This window comes from Monodelphis domestica, chromosome 5, assembly GCF_027887165.1.
Source record: "Monodelphis domestica isolate mMonDom1 chromosome 5, mMonDom1.pri, whole genome shotgun sequence".
Lineage (NCBI taxonomy): Eukaryota > Metazoa > Chordata > Mammalia > Didelphimorphia > Didelphidae > Monodelphis > Monodelphis domestica.
The window spans coordinates 199516560-199536336 of NC_077231.1; positions in this window are offsets into that span (position 1 = coordinate 199516560).

Consider the following 19777-nt stretch of genomic DNA (forward strand, 5'->3'; position numbering starts at 1 on the left):
TTGTAGGCAGCTCCTTGCAAAAGTCTAGAAAATGTCACAATTTATGTCCCAGAGTCAGAGTAAAAGAAGCATGTTATTCTGCTAATTGAAGGACAGACAGACTAGTATAATCATAATGACTAACATTTATATAGGGTTTGATGTTTTACAAAACACATTACATATACTGTATCATTTAGTCATCACAACAGTCTTATAAGATAATTTTTATTATTAATCCCTGTGTAACTTTACCTTCAAACCACCCAGTACTCTTTGAACTTTCTAATAACTACCAATGATAGCACCATTTCCCCAATCATCCAGGCTTGTAATCTCATTATCATCCTCACCTCCACACTGATTCATTACAGATGTCCACTATGTGCCCAATCTTATGCTTTGACCTTTATACTATATCTCTTAGACATTGTTGTCTCTCTTCTCACATAGCTACCACCCTAATTTAGGCCCTTATCACCTCTTGCCTTAACTATTTCAACAAGTTTCTACCTGGTCTCCCTGCCTTAATTCTCTCTTTATTCCAATCCATACTCCACTCAGATAACAAAGGGATTTTCTTTTTTTTTTTTAAACCCTTACTTTCTGTCTTGGAATCAATACTGTGTTTTGGCTCCAAGGCAGAAGAGCGGTAAGGGCTAGGCAATGGAGGTCAAGTGACTTGCTCAGGGTCACACAGATGGGAAGTGTCTGAGGCCAGATTTGAACCTAGGACCTCTTGTCTCTAGGCCTGACTCTCAATCCACTGAGCCACCCAGCTGCCCCCAAAGGGATTTTCTTTAAACAAACATCTGACTATGTCATCATTCTCCCTCCCGCCCTCCTTTCTTCCCTCCCTCCCACCCACACTCCTCTCCCTCTCCCTCTTCCCCCAACCTCTCAACAAATTCCAGTGGTTTCTAGACTTTTAGTGATTTCCTAACTAGATCAAAGAAAGAAAAAATTTCTCTGTATAAAAATTCTTGTAAAGTCTGTTTCATAATAGCCCCAACCTGTAAACTAAGGAAATGCCTACCTATTCAAATTGGCTAAACAAATTATGGTAGATATATGTAATAGAATGTTAGTGTCATAAGAAATGACAAAATGGACAGTTTCAGAGGAAACTGGGAAGACCTCTATGAACTGATGCAGAGGGAAGTGGGAAGAACTATAATAATATTATACAATAACAACAATATCCTTGGAAAAATTAACTTTGAGGGACTTTAGAACTCTGACCAATGCAATGATAAATCACAAACCCAAAAGACTAAAGATGAACCATACTACCTCTAGCTAGGAAGGTGAAGGACTCAAGATGCAAAAATGAAGCATGCCTTTTTAGACATGGCCAATGTAGGAATTTGTTTTTCTGTACTGTGAATATTGGTTATTGGGAATGGGGGGTTATTTTTAAAAATCATTTAGTTAGGGAGGGGAGCAGTGAGAAAATTAATAAAATACTTATAAAATAACAAATTCCAGTGGCTTTTTATTACCTCCAGGATCAAATAGAAAAAATCTTCTGTTTAGGACTTTTAACCCTTCACAACATGGATCCTTCCTACTTTTTCAATCATTCTATACTTTTTCTCCTTCACACATCCAGCTAACCTAATCAAGGTATTAATCACCATAGCCTTAGGTCTAGGACCTGTTAGTTCAAGGCAGCATCCTACCTAGTCCAGATATCAGGATTAGCACTTGGATACATCTCTAGTGATTCATGTCTTTCTCTGCTTATTCTAAAGGTGATTCTCCAGAGTCACTGTGATCCTCTAGCTGAGTATTTCATTAGTAGCTTTCAGGTAGCTTAAGGGAATTGATCCCCGGGCCCTATACTGCTAGGATGACACACTTTTCCCTGTTTTCTTCCAAATTCATTCAGGAAAGGCTATCCTTTCCATTTTCCATAGCATGTTCTCTGAAATACTCTACTAAAACCTGTATGGAAAGGGGAAGGGGAAAGCCTTTTCTCTGGCTGTTTTCTGAAGAGCTCAGCAACTTAGGTTTGGTCTGAGATTCCTGTTGAAAGTAGTCTGTATGGCATATTGAACAGAGAGCTGATATCAGAGTCAAGAAGACTTGGATTTAAACCCTGCATGTGCTTATTAGCAATGCGACTCTTGGGTAAGTTATTAACTTATCAGTGCCTCCAGCCAATTTTCTATGATTTTATGTTACAGAACAGGTATCAATCCATTTGCCTTGGTTGAGGGTTTCTCTATCTACTGATGCATTTTTTAAAAAGTGAAAACAGAAGGATCTCAAGGGAAGACACTCAAATTTCTTTTTTTAAACCCTTACCCTTGCTTAGTGGATTGAGAGCCAGTCTCAGAGATGGGGGTTCAAATCTAGCCTCAGACACTTCCTAACTGTGTGACCCTGAGCAAGTCACTTAACCCCCATTACCTATTCTTTACCACTCTTTTGCCATGGAACCAATACATGGTATTGATTCTAAAATGGAAGGTAAGGGTTTAAAAACATAAAATGCATGTTTATTCAACCACTTGTTCTCCCCCAAACTGAGAAAGATGGGTAAAATACTCTCATACTGGGCAAGAGATAGACCCTGCTTAGGGTCCCATTCTAAAGGTAAAGTAAATAGTAAAATACAGGGCACTTCTATTCTCCCCACCCAGAATTTAAGGTTCTTAGTTTGGATACTTTCTTTTGGTCCCGGTTTTCCACCCTTCTGAATGGCTGCTATGAAAAGTAATGGGATAATGGAGTAAGAGGCTAAAAGAACTACATTAAGGCAATGTGAAGAAGTAGCAGGTTTTCAACTCAGCCTTGAATCCTGGAAGTATCTATTCCCATAGATGAAAATTAAGAGTGAAGAATCTGAAGAGAGCTCAGGCTCAGTCCTTCTAAAATCACCTTTCTCTATACATACACCCATGATTGCATCCTATTTCCAACAGCCACACACATGCTTACAACATGCACATTAACTTATTTAACAAAATAATTGATGATTTTGGTAATAGGAGAGGAGGATAGAAGAATGAAAGAGACAGGGACAAGTTGCTGCAAGGACAGCAGAGTTAGGTTGGGATTGGACACACAAAGACATGGAGCCAACACAGAGAGGCAGAACAGACAATGAGTTTGCAATGTGAGCTACCTGTGTGGAGTTGAGTGGGGAGCTTTAGGTGAGAGATCAACCAATCTCTTCTGAGAAGGTGGATTGCTGGAGCTTCACTTCAAGCACTCTGGAGTGGTGAGTTCTGGTCCCAGAAATAGTTCTCCCCTCTCTTCACCAGAGGATCAACTCTAGAGCTGCCTTGGGGTGGGGGTGGGGGGGTCCAGTTCTATAAAGAGCCAGAGCTCAGGTGCAGAGGGCAGGCTTCTGGGAGCAGCCAGTGATGTCACAGGCCATGAGGAAAGGAGAGAGGAGGAGGGAGGTGTGCACCATGGGTCTGACTCTTTCTCTGAGGCAAGTCAGCCCAAAGCTACCTTCCCTATTCACTCCCCAAGTTCTAAAGGCTGAGATTCTACCCTGTCTGTACACCTCCCATCACCAAGCACCTACCTGGGCCAGGCCTTTTGGGGTGGACAGACACATGTTCCCATTCATGGACATATATACATACATATATGTAAACATAAACATGCATATTATGCATACTCTCCATGTCCCCATTCATATGGAGAGAAAAGTCACAGTATAGAGGAATCCAGAAATATTTCTAATTAACTGTCAAAGTCATGTCAACCCATTCATATAAAGATACATACCTGACATACATTCCTGGACACAAATACAAAGAAATTATCAGCACACATAAATATCTGAGTATGTTTCTTCCATTTCAACTGTGGTTTTATTGAGATATGTATGCCATATTTTATTTCCATATATATGTGCATATTATAGAAAATATGTAGATTGATATAGGTAGACAGAAAGAAAAAAGGAAGGAAAGAAGGAAGGAAGGAAGGAAGGAAGGAAGGAAGGAAGGAAGGAAGGAAGGAAGGGAGGAAGGGAGGGAGGAAGGAAGTAAGAAAGGGAGGGAGGAAGGAAGGAAGGAAGGAAGGAAGGAAGGAAGGAAGGAAGGAAGGAAGGAAGGGAGGGAGGGAGGAAGGAAGAAAGGGAGGGAGGGAGGAAGGAAGAAAGGGAGGGATGGAGGAAGGAAGGAAGAAAGGGAGGGATGGAGGAAGGAAGGAAGGGAGGGAGGGAGGAAGGGAGAGAGGGAGGGAGGAAGGGAGGGAGAGAGGGAGGGAGGGAGGGAAGAAGGAAGGAAGGAAGGAAGGAAGGAAGGAAGGAAGGAAGGAAGGAAGGAAGGAAGGGAGGGAGGAAGGAAGGAAGGAAGGGAGGGAGGAAGGAAGGAAGGAAGGAAGGAAGGAAGGAAGGAAGGAAGGAAGGAAGGAAGGAAGGAAGGAAGGAAGGAAGGAAGGAAGGAAGGGAGGAAGGAAGGAAAATTTCTATTAGACCAAGTTGAGATTGCAAACACTAGGCCACTGAGCATGATATGCATATATTTGTTAGTCTAGGCTTTACATGGAATGAGACCTCATAGAATTTCTAGTCTTTTACCTTATTTTGTTGACTTCTTGGGGAAGCTGCTAGTATGAGAGCAATGGCATCTTGTTGTTGCTATATATTGATGGAATGGTAGGAATGATTCCAAAGGGTATATGTAGAGGAGAATGTGGGGATGCCTGTGGGTTGGTGTGTAGCCTTACCTCTTCCTCCTTCAATCCTAAGTGTTAAATGCCTTTCTTTTTCACAAGATTACTATATGTATATTCATTATCATAAAGAATGAAACTCAATATGCACAACTGTCTCCACATATTGGCTAGGTCTCCATTTTGAGGTACACAGGATAGGAGCATAGAAGTTGATCTAAATTCTCTAAACATCTGCTAGGCCCTTTACAAGAGGGAGACAAAGAAAAAGGAAGTCTCACTGTATCTTCACATCATAATGTCAAACTCCAACAAGAAACCAGCAGTAAGAGTAAATTATGGGACTGTCAGCAATAAAGAGGTCAATGAGGCCCAAATCAGCTAGGGGCAGGAGTGTCTGTGTTTTGTGGAGATGTGCTGTACATTTTTCTAACTTCTTTCCTTTTTATTGATTAAGGAGCAGAGTTCAGAATGCATATGAAAGAAGGGGAACCATGTTCTTTCAGACTATAGCTCTATGCTCCATGCACCAATTAAGGATGTTTCTTCCTTGACTCAAAGCTCACAAATCTTTCATTATCTCATCACTTCCCTCAGCTACATCAAACCAGTCCTACTGACTTTAGCTAAGTGTAAAGGTAGATCCTGAAAGATGGATTCAGGACTACAGCACATGGAAAGCACTACTGGTAGTGGGAATGCCTTGCTCAGTTCCTGCATGCTGCTGTTTGCCCCTTGATGGGCCTGAGTGGTTTAAGAAACAAGGAATAAGGTTTAATGAGACCTACTTAATGCTGACGTTCAACATGTCTTCCCTCCTACCCATCACTGATCCCTACCTCTAGCCCACAGCAATGCCCACAATGTTAGGAAGATTCAGGTGGCTGCATCCCCGGCCATGATCTTCTAGTAAACAGCTGCATGGGGATGGGGGTAGGGTGGAGGTGTGTGTGTGTGTGGGGGGGATGCTAAGAGAAGGCTCGGCAGATGGTGGTGACTGTGATTTCCCCCATAAACCTCTCCCTCCCCCCGCCTTTACAACGGTGCGCTCCGGAGTGAGTAAATAGAGGCTCCAGACCCGGGGGGGACTGAGGTGGAAGGATGCCTGGGGGCTGGGCTCCGAAGGAGGGGGGAGCCAAGGTAAGCCCAGAGGCTCAGCTACTCAGCCCTCTGCCCAGTTTACTGCACTGTTTGAGGAGCAAATATCAACCTTTGCGACCAGGTTCCCCCAACAGCCCCCACCCCATCCTGGGGCTAATTGTACCTCATTAGCTAGCTTGGCCCCCAAGCTGCGGCCGGCCCCCGCCATCTGCTCACAATTATACATTAACCCGAAGACCCAGCCACTCGCCAACCAGGTTGTGCGCCCCTCTCCGACGTTGACCGGACTCTTCTGTCCTCCACCAGTCTCATTGTGTTACTCAGCCTGCTTAGTGTTTTCCACCCTGAGAAGGCCCTAATAGAGAAATCTACAGTTCAGGAGAAAGTTCCGCTCTCCCGAGACCAGGCTCAACCACTTTGCCCTACCCATCAAGGCCCCACTACTTGCTGAGGCTCGTGCGTAAAGCTGGAGAGTGCAGGGCGCGGTAGGCGCAAAGAACCCTGGTGGGGCGGGAATCGGACCTCAACCTACTGGCTTCTATGACCACTTCTAGGCTGCCTCTCTCCTATCCCATCACAAAATTAAGGCTCCCGCCATTAGAAGACCAACCTCTAACCTTGGCAGTCCCTCTCTCTGAAAACCCTCCCCTTGAATTACCCCCACAGAGCGCTCGGCGCCACCTCTCCAAAATAGCTCTGCATTTCCTTGCGCCTACTAGTTTTAGCACGTTCGTTTAGTCGTTTTTATGTAATCTGTGGAATCCCGCTTTTTCTCCCTCTTTCCCAGACCCAGGAGTCCCCACTCTGGAAAAATAGAACACCCAGGTTAATCATAACGGCCCTTTGCTTTTAGGAGGTCTACTCCAGCTATCAAAGCGTTTTCCATCTATCTGTCCCTATGACCTCATAGTTCTACTGAAGCACTGCTCTTTGAGCTCTGGGGCACAATGGGGGGCAGAGTGGGGAAGGGGAGAGAGCTCTTTTTCCCCTGCACAAATGGAGAATCACTAAGATTTAGAAAGTTCTGCTCTTTCTCCCTCCTCTAATTCCCTAAGCCATGTCCGACCCCCCTGGAGACCCAGGCTCCTCTTATCTTAGGAACTTGGAGGCTGGGAAGATCTTCCTCCCCAGACCTCAGGCATGTAGCTGAGTTGCTACGTGTTGTGAGCTGGGAAAAAACAGAGGCAAAAAGCTGGCATTTGAGAAGAAAATCCAGCAGTCAGAGTTTGGAGTCATAGGAGACATGAGGAGGTCCAGAGAACTTAATGATCTTCGAGAAAATGGCATTCCTGTAACTCTCTGATGGGGGGAAGGAGGACAGTATTGACCAATCCACCGGATTGAAGGCAGAAGAGAGGTTTCTTTCAGTTATCAGAGTTTGGGAGGGGGGACAGACCTCTTTCTGTCTCATGTAAAGAAAAGGCTTCATTTCGTTTTTGGTTTCTGTTTTGTTTTTCCTAAAGATGCTTTTAAAAAATCCTCCATTGAATCCTAGGAAGTGACAATGGAATTTGACTGTATAAAGACCTCTTCTAAAGTATCAACTCCTTTATCCAAAAGCTCCCAGATCTCTCAGTTCTCATCTTGCTGGAAATAAAGGAAAGTCTTTTTTTTTTTTGTATATTAGACAGTAAATCGATAAAAATTTATTATGCCTTATTATTTAACAGGCATTCTGCAAAGCCCTAGGAATACCAAGAAAGATAAAAACAAGGGCCCTGTCCTCACAGAGCATACATTCTAATGGGGGAAAGAATATAGGGGATATGTCAACTATGTAAACATAAGATTCATGCAGAGTAGATGGAAGGCAAGAAGCTTCTGGAAAGCAACTAATTCTCAGAATGAAGATAGTATTTGCTAACTGGATACTTGCAGAGCTGAGCTTTCAACACATCTCAATTTATGCAACAGTTCAACTCCCTTCCAGATACCCAAACCAGTACAGACTTCTAGAATACTTTCTGAACACTCTGTCCTGAAGCCTGAAACTATAGACTTTATGATGACTATTTATATATTTACAGAATTTTGGGCTTTCTGATGGTGAGCTAATTCTCCTTGATTTGGTGGCATATTTGGCTTGTTTTGGCTGTGTGTGACAGGGAAAGATAATATCTTGGGTAACTTTTACCTCCTACCATTTCTGTTCCAAAGATCACAGGTAGTTCTCTTCCTCCTTGTAAAGATTATAATTTGGGGGGAACTGAGGCAGGTAGAAATTAGTTTCTCTCTGCAAGGAGTATTATTTTTTTAGAGTTTTATTGAAGATTAAAATATAAAGAAAATACAAGTAAGAGAGGCACGTGTGTCTAGGCCCAAAAAGCCTATTCACGACCACTCACATCTTGCCTGCTAGGTGGAGAGCCCATCTGCTCCCAAGCGAAAGTAGGAAAGAGGCAGAGCCTTTTTACAACCAGGTTAAATACCCCATCTCACTCTCGGCCCAGGTGAGAATTCAGTGATATTACAAAACATTCTGGGGAAGTGGAGCAAGGACTTCTGGGGATTGAAGTCCTGGATTCAAGTCTCCAATTTTTACATCCTTTTCTTCTAAATATTTCCTTGGCTTCTCACCTCCACTTCTATTTGGGTTGCCCTTCTCTCACTTTCTCCAGAAAGTTTCTTTAACTCACCACATACATACTCAGTCAGTCAGTAAATAGGATCAAGGGAAGGAGGAAGCAGGGAGGATAGTAAAATGGGGGAGGGTGGACAGGAATTATGTGTAGGTAAACAATTGAAGTCTTGCAGTTTAATACTATCAAGCAACTGGGTTCTTAATGAAACATTCCTCTAGGTTTCAATCTCAGGTCAATGTACTTATTTATTTCTAATCCTTCAATTATTGTTTTTCCTGGCAGGACCATAGGACAAACCTGTTCTATTTATGTGCCCTATGCCTTTATACTCCCCTAGGTTACATTTAAGGTTACTTTATCAAATTCCTCTTTTCTGGTATACCTTCCAGGAAAAAATGCTCAAGACAAGCTCTCATCCTGTTTCTGATTTGCTCCTTTCTCTTCTGTTCCCTGCCTATATTTTTTATACCTTTCAGAGCATATCAATACTGACTCTCTATCTAGCCAGCCAGGGCATTTTAATTTCAGTTTACTTGTGCTTTTTAAATGATTTACTCTTAAAGAGAAATGGAACAGCATAGTGGATGGAGAGTTGGAACTGTGAAGACTTTAATTTAAGCCTGCCTCTGACAAATAATGGCTGTTTAACTCTGGATAAGTCACTTAATTTCTCAGTGGCCTAGGCAATTTTCTAAAACTACAAATTTCAGAGAAGTTCACAAGGGATAGATTTGGAATTTGAATCTGGGTCTCTGACTTCACAGCCAGTGCTCTTTTCCCTGTACCATACTGTTTTACATCATTTAAGTTCTCTGAGCCTCAGCATCCTCATCTGTAAAATGGAGATAATAATACTTTGTGGAAGAGAGGAAATGGGAAGCATGCAAGAGGCAGAAGCAGTGGCTGAGTGGTGACCTGTCAGTCAAACAAGAGGTTCCATTTGGAATGTTACCCAGAAAACAGTAGGAGGCAAAGCCAATTGCTGGCTGAACTCTGGTTATCTTTGTTGCTTTGTATCAGGGAAGGAAGAAGGAGTTTTTGTCTTTTAACCTTGGATACAGAAAAGAGTGGTGGCCTGGTGACTTTGAAGGCAGAAGAAAGAAGGACAATAGTCCAGACATCTCTCTCTGACTTGCTCTGTTGATAAAAGACATTTCTCTCAATTTGAACAATATCCCAACATCCTCCAAACCTAAGGCTCATTGTAGTATCAGGGAAATCCCCAACCTTCTTACCTCCATTCTCTCTCTTTCCTGTCTTCCCCAAATAAACCCCTTATGTAAGATAAAGAGAAAGAGTATTTCATGTGAAACATCATAAACTTACCCTGAGTGATTTACAAAGGAGAAGAAGAAAGAGGGAAGGAATCTGAAGAGGCTGAAGAGGGTGGAAATGGGAGGAAGGGAAAGATGGAAGAAATAAGATAACTGTCTGATCTATTAATTAACAATTACCAATCAAATACCCCCTTATTGTTATTTATTACAATTTGGCACCCAGACTGACTGAACTCTACAATCCTAAAACAACAGCAAAGATGTTCAAACAAGTGATCTGTGGGGTAGTAGTGTTGGCAGCCATTATGGGCTATTGAATTTATACTATTTTATACAGCAAAATGACTAACATGATAGTAGATTCAGTGGAATACATTAGCAATACCACAATGTTTATACTCCAGTTGCCATTCCAAAAAGAAACCATTCTCTGGCCAATTTTGACACAGATCTATATCATTTCCATGGTTGTAATACCGACACTGATCTATCTTAAGAACATCTACCAATTTGTGGTTCCTAAACATACAGCAAAGATAATGGTAATGGATACAAACCTAAAGACTTTGGTTAAGAACATGTTTGAAGAATTCCTCAAGGCAACAGGGCTAGGCCAGATTAAGGATAAGGGAAATGGTCAGGCAGATAGTGCACCGAAAGAGAAAGACAGAAAGGCCAAGAAAGCAAAAAACAATACACAGGTCAATGACAGTGACAAGGACACTAAGACAACTAGTGAACCTGAGAAAATTTTTCTACTCAAAGATGTTACCAAGATATCAAGTACAGCTGGTATGTTACATTCAAAGGTTCATAGACAATTTACTACCCAGGAGTTAGATTCCCTGAAGAAAAGGGTCCCAAAATTTATTGACTAGCCTTATAAAACTAAGAAGGAACTTAAACATGCTTTCCGAATTTTTGAACCAGATTTTCAAGATGTGGAATTTCTTTTGGCAGAACATTTTAGCCCCCATGAGCATTGCCAATTCATTGAAAAGTCTAGGTCAGAAAACAACTTGACAAGTGTAAACTTTAGATTACTCCACCCTACTTAGTCTAACAAAATCAGGAATGTATACACCCATACTTAAGGATTAAGTATCTAGGAGGGTGACCTATGATAGACACGTGCTAGCAAATGATAAATCAGAAACAACTGACAGACCCTTGGGCTGTCCTAAGTTAAGCTTAAGCTACCATTTGTACATGTGAGACACAGGAAAGTGATGTAAAACCATCTATATATTTCGTGTCACTTCCTCTCTCCAGGGTCTTTCCCTGGAGAAGTGGCTCTGGTTGGCAGCGTGCTGAACATCTTGGCATCTTGGCATCTTGGCGTGGCTGCAGCTATTGTCTGGTTTGGTGGTGAGTTTCCCTTGATACTATACTGGGAGAAGCTGAGTAGCTAGTTCAGGTTCAGGCATCTTAGCTGAGCTCTCTTGGAGTCTAGGCTGATTCTTTCTCCTTTACCTTCTAAACACTATCCTCTTAGAGAAAGCCTCTAATCTTCCCCTGGCACAGACCAGGCGGGAGAAATCCTACACCTTTTCCCTCTCCCTTCTCCTTAATTTCTTTCCTCTATGTTAATTAAAATCACCATAAATTTCCAGCTAACTTGGGTATTTTATTTGGGATATCCCCTGGTGACCAAAATTAATTTAGATTAGGTCACAACCCTAAAATTATCCTTACATAAATTGTCCCACAAAGGAGCAAAGGGAAGACTTTGATTTTTCTAATCCCATTAGCATGACCTACCCGAGGAAATGTAGAGAAGACTTGTTCCAAGCTATTAAGATGTGTTGTTCTAAACCAAATGCATGGGCAAGATTTGACAAATTGATGCAAAATAAAGGAGAACATCCAGCTTCCTTTTTTGATTGCCTCTCTGAAATTGATGAATTCATAATGGGCTTAAAGACAAACACAGAAGAGTCTACATCGCATGTACAGAGAGTTTTTGAAAAGTTGCACACCACACTTAAAGAACTTTTTCAAACATTATTTTCCAAAATATGACACAGTGAGTTTAATTAAATTATGTGATATGGCAACTTATATTCATGACAATCATACAGAGCAAAGTAAACAGGCGCAAGATTTACAGGAAAAATTAGAAGAATCACAGAAAAATCTAAGAGAAAAGGAAATTGAGGAAATCAAAAAGTTGAATACTGTTAGGACAAACACAAAACCTGCTTATAAGCCAAGAACAGTGCAGAGAGAGACTAGACAATGCTTTTTCTACCATAAGACAGGATACCTGATCAAACGCTGTTTTCTAAAAAAAAAATGAAGTTAGTAACAAAAGCACAAAAGAAAAATACAATAAGGAAAACCCTACATGCCGTAAGCATTGTACACTGAAATCCACACAACAGGCAACAGATTTACAGGAAGTAAAAAATGCTATACAATCAGGAGCTAAACCCAAATATTCAGATATGGTTAGAAGAGAATTATGAAGCCAGGCTTATAATGTATGTAGTTTGGTTCATGGAGAAAGAGAAAATAGTGAAAGACTTAAACTTAGGAAGAAACAGATGAGAAACGGTGAAAAGGGGGTGCAAGAAATTGAATCTGTGAATGATGACAAATGCAAAAGATCACATGACAGGCAGAGACAAGTAAAACAGCTTGATGCAGAAGTTAAAGACATCATTTCTCAAATAACAACAGAGGTAAGAGACTTAGAGAAAAACTGTATAGTAACCACACATAGAAAAAGTACAAATCAAGTCAAAACATTCTTGGAGAACTTTTTTCAGTGCAGATTGGCCACAGGGATTGAATTTTGTAAAAGAAAGAGTCAGAAAAAGTCACATAAACTCAAGTAGGAGTTAGTGAGAGATACATGAAAACAAAATTTCAATTCCCTGCAGCTAGATGATTGTAACAGAAAACCAAAGCATGAACTTACTGTTACCAATGAGATTACTATTACTAAAGATGTAAATACTTTGGAAACATTCACAGATTTGCACAATATCCCACAAAAATCAGTTCTTCAAATAGTTATATGGAACAGATATCCTTAGAAAAAACATCTAATCTGAATCCTGAAGTTGAAACTTTCCATCCTGCAATGACTGGTTTAGATAATACAAAATTTAGTGAAAATGAAGTTGACATTACATTTGAAAATAATAATCATATTCAAAGTAATGGAGGTGAAATAACAGTTAAATTTGAAAAGAGGAATGGAATGAAAGGTTTAGTAACTGAAAGAACAACCAAGAATTCAAATGGCAAACTTGAAACCAACATACTAAGTGGAAGAGGAAGATATGACCAAGTAACATCATATGACCTTAAACATAGATTTGATATAAATTCATTGTCCAATGAAATAGTGGATAAAGTACATTCAATTTCAAATGAAAATCTCATAGGAAATGCTTTAAATCAAGAAGATTTAACTGATTCAACCATACACCTGGCAGAGGATAGCAAAGAAATGAACAATGATTCAGTAGCAATACACAGCTTAGCTACACACAAGCCAGAACCATATGTATGGATTAAAGTGGGAAAGAAAAACTACAAAACTCTCTTAGATACTGGTGCTTCAAAATCTGTCCTAAAAACATGTCCAAGGTATACCAACATAGGGAATATGGTTTATATAGCTGGAGCTATGGGACAAATACAACAGGTCCCTGAGATTAAAAGCACTATGGTCAAATTGGGTCCTCTCACTATATTCCTATTAATTCCCTCATGTCCAGATAACCTTTTAGGATGGGATTTTTTTTAATGTAAGATTCAAGCAACTTTGCAATGTGAAAAATCTGGGAAAATTTATTTGCATTTACCCAAGAATTCACTAAAACACTACCCAATGTTATACTTAGAACAACTAGAAGAAGAACCTGAGAAAATTCAAATTTTAACATCTATGTATGAAATACCAAAAGATATATCATAAGGGGTGTTTGCAAAACAGCAAAATGATGTGGGTAGGATCAAGTTGGTGACACCAGTCAGGATTGAGGTCAGGGAAGGAATATCACCCAAGATACCATAATACAAATTGAGTAGCAAAGCAAAAGAAGGAATAACATTTATCATAAATAGTTTGCTAGAACAAGGCATATTAAGACCTATGGTATCTGAATACAATAGTCCAATTCTAGCTATTAAAAAGAACAAGCTAGAGGCTTCCGGTTAAGATGGCGGCTTAGAGAAAGCTAAAGTTCAGATCTCCGGAAAACCCTTCCCGACCGATCTCAAACTATAAGCTCCTAAGGCTCCGAAATTCAAAACGATCAACAGCACAGACCCTGGGAACCCTCCTCCTGGACCTGGACCCGGTTCAAAAGGTACGGCTCCCCTCAAAAGCCAGAACCCGAGATCACTTGGACCTCAGGGGTAGGAGCGCAGAGTCCAAGGCTCCCGGAAGCTGCAGCCCGGCCGGGCTCAGAGAGCAGGGTCCTCGGAACAACAACCCTCAGGGCCTTTTATCCGAGTCCCAGTGAAAGTTACTGCCTGGGGCTTCCTCTGCAGAGAGCGGGTTGAAACAACAGCAACCCTCAGGGCGGGCAAGACAGCCTCACGGGCTGGATCCTGCTATCCAAGTCTCAGTGAAAGTCCCTGCCCTCGGAGCTTGGGGAAGCTGCAGCCCATCCCCCCGCAGGCCCACGAAACAGCCTCACGGCCAGCGATTCTGAAGGCAACTTCCGGAAAGCGAGCGGGGTGGGGAGAGTGTGGATTCGTGGTCCGACCCTTCCATTCCAGTTCCAGTGAGGCATATTCAGTTTAACCCAGGGAAAGCTCATAGAACCAACATCTGCCCAGGACTAAAGCCTCTGAACACCAGACAGAGATAAGAAAAGCTAATCCTCCACATTCAGAGATGGCAAACTCCACAGAAGCACAGAAGCCCCAAAATACCAAGAAAAATAAGAAGAAAGGGGCGACTTTGGACACATTCTATGGAGCCAAAATACAAAATACAGAGCATATAGAAGAAGATTTACAAGAAAATTCTCCAAAATCCTCCAAAGGAAATAGAAACTCTCCACAAACCCATGAAGAATTTGAATCAGAAAGGACCAAAAAGATGGAAGCCCTCTGGGAGGAAAAGTGGGAAATGATGCAAAAGAAATTCACGCATCTACAAAACCAGTTTGACCAAACTGTAAAAGAAAACCAGGCTTTAAAGCAAGAACTAATGAAGCAAAGCCAAAACACCAAGAAATTAGAAGAGAACATAAAATATCTCACCGACAAGGTGATAGATCTGGAAAATAGAGGGAGAAGAGAGAATTTAAGAATAATTGGACTCCCAGAAAAGCCAGAAATAAACACCAAACTGGACATGGTGATACAAGATATAATCAAAGAAAATTGCCCAGAGATTCTAGAACAAGGGGGCAATACAGGCACTGACAGAGCTCACAGAACACCTTCTACACTAAACCCCTAAAAGACAACTCCCAGGAATGTAATTGCCAAATTCCAAAGCTCTCAAACAAAAGAAAAAATCCTACAGGAAGCCAGAAAAAGACAATTTAGATATAAAGGAATGCCAATCAGGGTCACACAAGACCTTGCAAGTTCTACTCTGAATGATCGTAAGGCATGGAACATGATCTTCAGAAAGGCAAGAGAGCTGGGTCTCCAACCAAGAATCAGCTACCCAGCAAAACTGACTATATACTTCCAAGGGAAAGTATGGGCATTCAACAAAATAGAAGACTTCCAACTCTTTGCAAAGAAAAGACCAGAGCTCTGTGAAAAGTTTGATACCGAAAATCAAAGAGCAAGGAATACCTGAAAAGGTAAATATTAAGGAAAGGGGAAAAATGTTATCTTCTTCTTTTACTCAAACTCTCTTCTATAAGGACTACATTTATATCAATCTATGTATACTAACATGTGGGGAAAATGTAATGTATAAATAGGGGGTAAAGAAAGACCAAATAGAATAATGGTTCTCACACAAAGATTCACATGGGAAGGGGAGGGGAAGAAAACTCCTATAAGAAGGAGAGGAAGAGAGGGGGGGAGGTTTACTTAAACCTCAATCTCAGGGAAATCAACTCTGAGAGGGAAAAACATCCAGATCCATTGGGATCTTGAATTCTATCTTACCCAACAAGGGTAAGGAGAAGGGAAAACCAAGGGGGGGAGGGGGAGAGGGAGAACAAAAAGGGAGGGAAAGAGAGGGGGGAGGGGGAGGGAAGAAAAAGGGAGGGACTAAAAAGGGAAACATCAAGGGAGGGGACAAGGGGGACTGATTCAAAGTAAATCACTGGACTAAAAGGTAGAGCCGAAGAAGAAAAGGTTAGAATTAGGGAAGGCAATCAAAATGCCAGGGAGTCCACAAATGACAATCATAACTTTGAACGTGAATGGGATGAACTCACCCATAAAACGTAGACGAATAGCAGAATGGATTAGAATCCAAAATCCTACCATATGTTGTCTTCAAGAAACACACATGAGGCGGGTTGACAACCACAAGGTCAGAATTAAAGGATGGAGTAAGACCTTCTGGGCCTCAACTGATAGAAAGAAGGCAGGAGTGGTAATCATGATATCTGATAAAGCCAATGCAAAAATAGACCTGATCAAAAGGGATAGGGAAGGTAATTATATTTTGTTAAAAGGGACTCTAGACAATGAGGAAATATCATTAATCAACATGTATGCACCAAATAATATAGCACCCAAATTTCTAATGGAGAAACTAGGAGAATTGAAGGAAGAAATAGACAATAAAACCATACTAGTGGGAGACTTAAACCAACCATTTTCAAATTTAGATAAATCAAATCAAAAAATAAATAAGAAAGAGGTAAAAGAAGTGAATGAAATCTTAGAAAAATTAGAATTAATAGACATATGGAGAAAAATAAATAGGGATAAAAAGGAATACACCTTCTTCTCAGCACCACATGGCACATTCACAAAAATTGACCATACACTAGGTCACAGAAACATAGCAGACAAATGCAAAAAAGCAGAAATAATGAATGCAGCCTTCTCAGATCACAAGGCAATAAAAATAATGATTAGTAATGGTACATGGAAAACCAAATCTAAAACCAATTGGAAATTAAACAATATGATACTCCAAAACCGTTTAGTTAAAGAAGAAATCATAGAAACAATTAATAATTTCATCGAGGAAAATGACAATGGCGAAACATCCTTTCAAACCTTTTGGGATGCAGCCAAAGCTGTAATCAGAAGTAAATTCATATCCCTGAATGCTTATATTAACAAACAAGGGAGAGCAGAGATCAATCAATTGGAAATGCAATTGAAAAAACTCGAAAGCGATCAAATTAAAAACCCCCAGCAGAAAACCAAATTAGAAATCCTAAAAATTAAGGGAGAAATTAATAAAATCGAAAGTGATAGAACTATTGATTTAATAAATAAGACAAGAAGCTGGTACTTTGAAAAAACAAACAAAATAGACAAAGTACTGGTCAATCTAATTAAAAAAAGGAAGGAAGAAAAGCAAATTCACAGCATTAAAGATGAAAAGGGGGACAGCACCTCCAATGAGGAGGAAATTAAGGCAATCATTAGAAATTACTTTGCCCAATTATATGGCAATAAATACACCAATTTAGGAGAAATGGATGAATATATCCAAAAATACAAACTGCCTAGACTAACAGAAGAAGAAATAGAATTCTTAAATAATCCCATATCAGAAATTGAAATCCATCAAGCCATCAAAGAACTTCCTAAGAAAAAATCCCCAGGGCCTTATGGATTCACCTGTAAATTCTATCAAACATTCAGAGAACAGTTAATCCCAATACTATACAAACTATTTGACATAATAAGCAAAGAGGGAGTTCTACCAAACTCCTTTTACGACACAAACATGGTACTGATTCCAAAACCAGGCAGGTCAAAAACAGAGAAAGAAAACTATAGGCCAATCTCCCTAATGAATATAGATGCAAAAATCTTAAATAGGATACTAGCAAAAAGACTCCAGCAAGTGATCAGAAGGATCATTCACCATGATCAAGTAGGATTCATACCAGGGATGCAGGGCTGGTTCAACATTAGGAAAACCATCCACATAATTGACCACATCAACAAGCAAACTAGCAAGAACCACATGATTATCTCAATAGATGCAGAAAAAGCCTTTGATAAAATACAACACCCATTCCTATTAAAAACACTAGAAAGCATAGGAATAGAAGGGTCGTTTCTAAAAATAATAAACAGTATATATCTAAAACCAACAGCTAATATCATCTGCAATGGGGATAAACTAGACTCATTCCCAATAAGATCAGGAGTGAAACAAGGATGCCCATTATCACCTCTACTTTTTGACATTGTACTAGAAACACTAGCAGTAGCAATTAGAGAAGATAAAGGAATTGAAGGCATCAAAATAGGCAAGGAGGAGACCAAGTTATCACTCTTTGCGGATGACATGATGGTCTACTTAAAGAATCCTAGAGATTCAACCAAAAAGCTAATTGAAATAATCAACAACTTTAGCAAAGTTGCAGGATACAAAATAAACCCACATAAATCATCAGCTTTTCTATATATCTCCAACACAGCTCAGCAGCAAGAACTAGAAAGAGAAATCCCATTCAAAATCACCTTAGACAAAATAAAATACCTAGGAATCTACCTCCCAAGACAAACACAGGAACTATATGAACACAACTACAAAACACTCGCCACACAACTAAAACTAGACTTGAACAAATGGAAAAACATTAACTGCTCATGGATAGGACGAGCCAATATAATAAAAATGACCATCCTACCCAAACTTATTTATCTATTTAGTGCCATACCCATTGAACTACCAAAATACTTCTTCACTGATTTAGAAAAAACCATAACAAAGTTCATTTGGAAGAACAAAAGATCAAGGATATCCAGGGAAATAATGAAAAAAAAACACATATGATGGGGGCCTTGCAGTCCCAGACCTAAAACTATATTACAAAGCAGCAGTCATCAAAACAATTTGGTACTGGCTAAGAAACAGAAAGGAAGATCAGTGGAATAGACTGGGGGAAAGCGACCTCAGCAAGACAGTATACGATAAACCCAAAGATCCCAGCTTTTGGGACAAAAATCCACTATTCGATAAAAACTGCTGGGAAAATTGGAAGACAGTGTGGGAGAGACTAGGAATAGATCAACACCTCACACCCTACACCAAGATAAATTAAAAATGGGTGAGTGACTTAAACATAAAGAAGGAAACCATAAGTAAATTGGGTAAACACAGAATAGTATACATGTCAGACCTTTGGGAGGGGAAAGGCTTTAAAACCAAGCAAGATATAGAAAGAATCACAAAATGTAAAATAAATAATTTTGACTACATCAAACTAAAAAGCTTTTGTACAAACAAAACCAATATAACTAAAATCAGAAGGGAAATAACAAATTGGGAAAAAATCTTCATAGAAACCTCTGACAAAGGTTTAATTACTCATATTTATAATGAGCTAAATCAATTGTACAAAAAATCAAGCCATTCTCCAATTGATAAATGGGCAAGGGAAATGGATAGGCAGTTCTCAGATAAAGAAATCAAAACTATTAACAAGCACATGAAGAAGTGTTCTACATCTCTTATAATCAGAGAGATGCAAATCAAAACAACTCTGAGGTATCACCTCACACCTAGCAGATTGGCTAACATAACAGCAAAGGAAAGTAATGAATGCTGGAGGGGATGTGGCAAAGCAGGGACATTAATTCATTGCTGGTGGAGCTGTGAACTGATCCAACCATTCTGGAGGGCAATTTGGAACTATGCCCAAAGGGCGACAAAAGAATATCTACCCTTTGACCCAGCTATAGCACTGCTGGGTCTGTACCCCCAAAGAGATAATGGACACAAAGACTTGTACAAAAATATTCATAGCTGCGCTCTTTGTGGTGGCCCAAAACTGGAAAACGAGGGGATGCCCATCAATTGGGGAATGGCTGAACAAACTGTGGTATATGTTGGTGATGGAATACTATTGTGCTAAAAGGAATAATAAAGTGGAGAAGTTCCATGGAGACTGGAACAACCTCCAGGAAGTGATGCAGAGCGAGAGGAGCAGAACCAGGAGAACATTGTACACAGAGACTAACACACTGTGGTATAATCGAACGTAATGGACTTCTCCATTAGTGGCGGTGTAATGTCCCTGAACAACTTGCAGGGATCCAGGAGAAAAAAACACCATT